The sequence below is a fragment of the Macadamia integrifolia genome, unplaced genomic scaffold (genome assembly GCF_013358625.1).
Source record: "Macadamia integrifolia cultivar HAES 741 unplaced genomic scaffold, SCU_Mint_v3 scaffold814, whole genome shotgun sequence".
In the NCBI taxonomy this organism is placed as follows: Eukaryota; Viridiplantae; Streptophyta; class Magnoliopsida; order Proteales; family Proteaceae; genus Macadamia; species Macadamia integrifolia.
In genome coordinates this window covers 152,561-159,960 of record NW_024870546.1, presented here as the reverse complement: position 1 = coordinate 159,960, position 7,400 = coordinate 152,561, and positions in this window count along the sequence as shown.

Genomic DNA, 7,400 nt, shown 5'->3' with positions numbered 1-7,400 from the left:
TTTTTTTTGGGGTGGGGTGGGTGTTCCAGAAATGTTGCAAGAGGTTGTGGAATGCACAGCAGTATTATGTTGCTTGGTTGAGGGGGAGGGGGAGGTTTGAAAGTTGGCATAGTTCCAAAATTCCTTCACTGACTGTGCTTGTTACTTGCCTTTTTTTTTTTGTCTTTGGGGGGTGGGGGTCCAGAAATGTTACAGAAGGTTGTAGAATGCACAGCAGCAAAATGGTGCTTGGTTCCAGGCCTTGGGAAAACTATAATCTGCTCTACGTTTTTTTTTTTTTTTTTTTTTCTTGGAGTGGTAAATAATGCATTGGTTTTTCATAAGGGGAACTGGATGCCCACATCAACCTTCCAATTGGTGGACCTTGTTTCCACTGTAGACCTTCAGTTTTTACACCACCAGGGTGTACTGTTAACATCAACTGAGTTCTATTCACCTTCATTAAGGTCAATATATCATGCTCAGTTATCAAACCATGAATTTTAGTTATACCCTTTTGGCAATTTTGATTGGCTATCATTTCGTAGAGCACTAGGGATGAGGCCAATTAAATCCATCTTGTGGATAAATAGTTTTGATATTTTCTTTTAATGGTGGCCATATGATCATGGCAGGGTAAGTGTCAAAATAAGATGAAAAATATCAGTGGAACATTTTATTATATTTGATGAGCTTGTCTTCTTGCTCAATTTACTTCCATCAACTGGTATTATACTTGCTGTGCCTGTACCACATCATGGAACCAGTGGCTGCTAGATCCTATCTAAGTTTTATTGTGAATGGATCATATGGTTCCTGTCTAATCTGTGATTGAAAGCTTTACTAAGAGTGGAATGGACTTAATTGTGATGGAATTATGTTGCATACTCCTTGCATGAGTTCATTAAGTACTAACAAGTAGCAGATGGGTGCTTTGTCTTGATAGTGTGAGCCTAAGATCTTTGTTTTTGATAGGCTGGAAAAACAGGATGAAGAGTGATGGAATGATGATAGAGAATTGATTTCATCGTTGTTTGACTGTCCAACAGTAATGAGTTGTCACTAAATTTTTTGCAACAAAGATCTTTCTGTAGTTTTGATTTCATGATTCTTAAACCACTAGGAATGTTAACCTCAACCGAGCTTGATTATTAGTTTCCCACTTCTACAGAGTACTTTGTCTTACAATCCAATTTGCAGAAAATTTTCTGGGAAATTTGAATAGTAGTTCAGCTTAATTTGTAGGAACAGGATGAAGAGTAAGCTTCATTCTCGAGAGAAATGAAATGATTCATCTTTAGTCCTTCTGCAGGTGAAAATTTAGCCTTTCATGTTTAGAACTCAAGCCATGGCATATAATCACTTAACTGCATGGATTTGATTTATGTTAACAGCCAACATTTGAATGATGTAGACTGGAGATTTAGCTGCTTACAAGACTTGAGCAAAGCATGCCCTGGATAAAATTATGACAGCAAGGAACATCTGCAAAATGGATTCATTAGGATCATTATGCATCTTGTATGATGTTGAGATAAGAGAAGGGTCACCTTTGTGGTAAGGTTTATGAACATTTTAAATCACAAAATAATGATGGCTGAACACAGTGACTTAGTCTCTCAATTTATTGAGAACCAAGGCATTCCTCTTGTCAGTCTGTTATAATGAGTAATTGGTAGACATGGGTTTTCAAGTGGGTTTTGATTTTGTTTGCTCCTCCTCCCAATCACAATTGAATATTCATCTGTGCTTATATGGGTGGGTGGTTGGTCTATTTGCCCCTGCTTTGTGGGACTGTGCATGGCAATGTCCTTTTGTGTCTGTCTGAGACAGTGAGAGGAAGAAAAGGATCATTTGACTTCAGCAAGAGGCTCTCTGGTCAAAAGAAAATGCATGGAATGGACTACTTAAGTTTGTCAGCTTTCCCTTTTGGAAAGTAGAATGAAAATTATTCGCAGTGGCTATTGAGTGCCATTGAGTCTTTCTGCTAATCTCTGCTTCGGATGAAATCCAAGTCTTTCTTAGTTTTAATCTACACGTGGGGTTTAAAGAGAGGATTAGAATGTCACTTCTGTCTAGCATTCTTGGTTTCTTTTGGTTTCTTTTAGTTTCTTGGTCGATCAAAGTTCTTCAAATAGACTTTCAATTTCTTAGGTTGGATGATTACATGTCTGACCTGCCCACTTTAGTTAAAGCATTGTGCAACAATGGCTTCTAGCACCCTTTGGTTAAATTAAAACCCAATCCCATATTTACTTTAGCAAGAGGGTTTCCCACGCTGACAGGCTACACTAGAAGGGGAAATTGTTTCTTTTAGTAGTTGACCCAAATGATTAAGAAAGAGAGAGTGTCAATGTAGAACCCACTTGGTCAGAATGTGAAAAAAACATTGTAAACCATTCTTATATTAATGGGGATCTTTTTCATTACTTTTTAATCATTGAACTTTCAACTCTTTCCAAAACAAATTTAGAATAAGCTTATTTTAGTGGCATGGGACAAAAGTATGTGAATTTAGTGCATGGCGCATTGGTTGTAGCCTCCGCTGATAGAGCAAGCACAAGGTTTGTGGTCTAGGGATTGAATGAACCCTAGAAAATATCTTAATTTTGTTTTAGGGCTTCCAATGGTGGGAGAAAAATTTGATTTCCATTCAATAGCTAACAAAGTGAAATGAAGGGAAGTGAAATTAAGATGAAAATAAGATTGGAAAATGATGATTGTATAAATAACTAAAAAAAAAAATAGTGAATACAATTATGGTTTTTTTTTTGGAAGCCAAGTAGGGTGCCAACTGCCACTTGGGCATTATATATTGGGCCTATATGCGTAGCTTATTGCAAAGTATGAAGCAACATGTGTTCCAAAAGCTAAACTTAGGCCTACCCATTTGGATCCAGCCCATTCAGACTCCAGGTAGTAATCAGAGATATACAAGTTGGGCTTGGGCTCACCATTCACATAAATAATAATGATGGATCTCTGGTTTCCGAAGTTTTGCTTTCCTTCTTTCTCCCTCTCAAGTCTGACCCATGTCAAAAAGGCTACGTTTGAGCCAACCTATGGGCCTAAAAACTCTTTACTCATATTGGCTTTGGCTAAGAGAATGAAAACCGGAGTCAGATTTTTTTGGGCTTGGGTTCAGGCTGCTTCCAGCCTTCCCTGAGACCTAGACTGGAAATTGGTTAATACATTGTCACACCTATTGTTATTGTTTGGGCAAGTTAGTTCATCTGTGTAACCCAAATCCAGACATCCAACACCTACTAAAGGTCTCTTTCTCAAGCAAAAGTTGGTGGCCTGCATAATCTTCATGTCATTGACCCCCGGGGATTGAGGGGTTAATGGTTGTTTAGATTCTAGCTTAACTACAAAGGTCCTAATGCTTACCAAGGAAGAGGTGGGCCATCAATTATCATTAATCAGTTGGACTTAGATGGGCCTGAATCCCTATTATGTAAAAGTTAGAGATAGGAAAGAAGCCCTAATGATGCCATTTCCCCTCAAAAGCACTGCCATGATTAAAGAAGGCCATGCAGAGGGAGAGAAGTGAGAGATATTGAGGTGGTGCTTCTCAATTAGAGAGGCGGAAGACGTTTAAGTCTTCCCTTCTTAGCAAGCAAAATGCGAATGAGTGAGACATTGGATGTGAAAAGTGATGATGATGATGGGCCAGTGAGGGACTGAGGGAGAAACCATCTCCACGCTCAATATCATTCTCTAATACCTAAAAAAAAAAAATTAATATTAAGCAATTATGGTTTTTTTTTTTTTTTTTAATGATTATGGATCGTGTGACTTGTAAATTAATCTTTAGCATTGGCCTTCACAACTTGTACACGATGATGTTGCCAACAAACTGTTTGAATCATACAACAACAATTATATTTAAAACCTTATTTATGATAGCGAATACAAGAAGGAGAAGAAAGAGAACATAAAGGGTTGTTCCCGGGGCTGTGAATATTACCATGAACAGTAATGTGAATGGTAATTTTATAAAAAAAAAAAGGGGAAAATTACATGATTACCCACTTTTGGGTTTCTCTTTACAAAATTACCCATCAAAGTTTCAGTTAACAAAGATACCCAAAATTAGGTTTCTCTTTACAAAATTACCCACTTAAAGTTTGAGTTAACAAAAATACCCAAAATTGAGTTTGGGTTTACAAAACTACCCACTCAAAGTTTTAGTAATAAAAAAATACATGATTATACGTGGAAGATGAAAAATCACTATTTTGGGTAATTTTGTAAACCCAAACGGGATTTTGGATATTTTTGTTAACTGAAACTTTGGGTGGGTAGTTTTGTAAACCCAAATGTAACTTTGAGTATTTTTGTTAACCAAAACTTTTTGTGGGTAATTTTGTAAAGGAAAACCCAAAAATGGGTAATCATGTAATTTTCCCTAAAAAAAAAAAAGAGAAGGGAGAGGAAACACCAAATCTTGGAAGACACGAGAGGAGAGAGAAGAAACAAGAGAAGCCACAACCTCACTATAAATAAAACTAATTCAATTCCATTCTTCAAATCTAGGGGGCTGAATAGTCTTACAATTTTTAAATAAATAAAAAACCATTACTACCAGTCTAGATAGTGCCTACGTTGAGACATAGAGGAGGAGAAATAACCCACCCGAATATAAAACTCGTATCAATGTTGATTCCCCATGTGACTTGGGCCACATAGCATGGGCAATAACATGGGTGACATGGATTGACAAAGCTTTTTTTTTTATCGCGGGACAAAACTATCTAAAAATTAACCCAAATAGATAAGCAAAATCTCTTCCTTTCAAGCTGAAAAAATAAAGTGCATACCAAGTTCTCAATCCTAATCCATAAAAATAAAATGTATAACAGGACTGGATTCCATTTGTGTGGATCAAAATCATACAAGAATATATAAGAACCTGATCAATATTCGAAAAATTAGGAACCTTGGACTGACTCATGAACTAGACCGTGATTGTGATTCGACTATCTCCAGTCACCCAAACTATTGAATAATATATAAAAGATAAACCAAACTGAAAGATAGACTTCCTTCTTGCGCAGCCCATGTTTGGGTGTCCTAAAGAGACAAAATAATTGAAAAATAAATCAAAAACAGATCTGAATTTTAAATTTTTTTTTTTTTTTGGGCAAGAAAACTATTTTATTGCGGTCTTTACCAATAATATGATAATGATAAAGTAGAATGAAATACTAGTACTAAATTATCTCACGATTTGTAATGTACAAAGTTGACCAGATTCATTGAATCTGGACACTAGTGACGACTATCCAATTGATCAGACCAGATTTGAACTAGACCAACTCAACTTGAACCACGTCAATCATGTTCATTCATTATTCTCTGCTCCTAGTTTTTGTTCAGTATGCATTCTTTGAATGAATTCTAAGTCAATAATGCATTCTAAAATTATAACAAATTATTGCTTTTATCATTTTAGAATATATTAACCACTTATTGTATAACAAAAGCGGCCTTAGTATTTTACTTTTGACATGAGAAGTTAATACATTTTGAAGATTCTCATGCACACTAGGGCAGAGTTTAATATGCATTCTCGAATACACTAATGGAAGCTTGTCGTCAAGAATATGATAAGATGGTCCAAATACTTGAAAACCCATTAATCAAGGTAGTTAAAATAACTACTTAATAATGGCATAATAAAATTAAGATAAACAAATATCGTTAATGTAATTTAGTTGACCTTGACCATCCATCAAGATAGCATTTTTTTTTAATGGCCAAAACCTGAATACCTAATGGCAAGTAGGAATTCATTGAACCAAACATGCAAGTTAGTTCCCATGATTCCTGTTTCTCACCAACTGATTTAATAATGTGAACTAGGTATTATCAATTATGAGAGAGTAATCCAAGGATTTAATATAAGAAATGAGGTAGGATGAGAGAATCATCCTCCTTTCTCCCATTTCTCAAACTAGAGACCTTTCCAAGTCACTGGAGGGGATCCGTGGCTTATAAGCTAACTAACGGATTTGGGGTTTTAATTTAGTTTAATTAGAGTGAGCGAGTCTTATCACCACATTCTTAGGCTGGCTTTTTTTTTTTTTTTTGGTAAAGTAGTAAATTAATCAAAAGAAGAAGAACTAGTTACAATGCCAGGGAAAAAAATCCCAGAAAGATCAGCAAGTAAAAACAGGGAAAGAAAGGGAGGGGGCGTAGGATCCCACACAAAAGAGCAGCGGGAATTGGAGCCATAGGAAGCCAAAGCATCAGTTGCAATTAGCTTGACGATGGGAAACCTGAATCAGGTCCTCATACGAGAATCTGGTATTGGGCTCTCTTACGTTTCTTGTGCTGACACATGTAATCCACCAAAGATTACTATCGAAATTACCTACAAAGCTATTAGCACTCTCTATCTCTCTCTTCCTACTTAAATGCCCCTTATCTCTCTGCTCGACTTAAATGTTATACATTATTTCTCTTAGATATATAAAAAAATTATTTTCTATTTTTATTTCTTATTTTAATTAATTGATATCATCAATACTTATACAAAACTCTCTCTCTCTCTCTCTCTCTCTCTCTCTCTCCTTTAATGTGATACAACATCAATATTGATCCAATAAGATACTGATTCGATCCAATCTGATATCAATCAATTGGATCGGTATTAAAACCCTATAGGGATTTGTGAACCCTAGGATGGTGGGTAAACTGTCCTCTATGGATGAGTAAAAATTTCTTCTTTTTTGATTTTTTTTATTTGATTGTTTTGTGTTAGTACGGTGGAGACCGGTTTTAACTTCTAAGTTAATGAAAATAGAGAGAGAGAGAGAGAGAGAGAGAGAGAGAGAGAGAGAGAGAGAGAGAGAGAGAGAAAAAAAATTGAGATAAGGGGGTGGGCAAAAAGTATCTCTTAATTTTTATTGGTTTTGGATTAGTATTAGCTATTTTGTAGGATTAGAATAAAATTATTTCGTAGGATTAATAATAAAACGAATGTTCAATTATAATTAAAACAAAAAATGAGAAAAAAAAAAAGTTCTGATAAACAGTGAGGACAGAGAGGGAGTGTGGTAAAAGAAAATAAGAGACAAAATAAGAAAAGATAGGTAGTCGGTTAACAAATTAGGAAAGATAATAAATGGATTACACATGTCCAACTCTTAGTTGTACAAGAATCAAAATCCAAGTTCTCATACAAGTTTTCGTACAAAGACTAAATCCGGACACAACGATAGGCATGCTTGAACTCCACAATATGGAAAGATGGGATGAGGTGAAAGCGGTCATCGATGATGTTAACAAAATGTCAGGTGATAGCGTGATGAACCTCCTTCAAAAGGTTAATGATGGCCAAATTGTCATTCTCAATACATAAAATATGAATACCCTTATTAATGGCGAAGCGAAGAGCATGACGAATAAGCAAG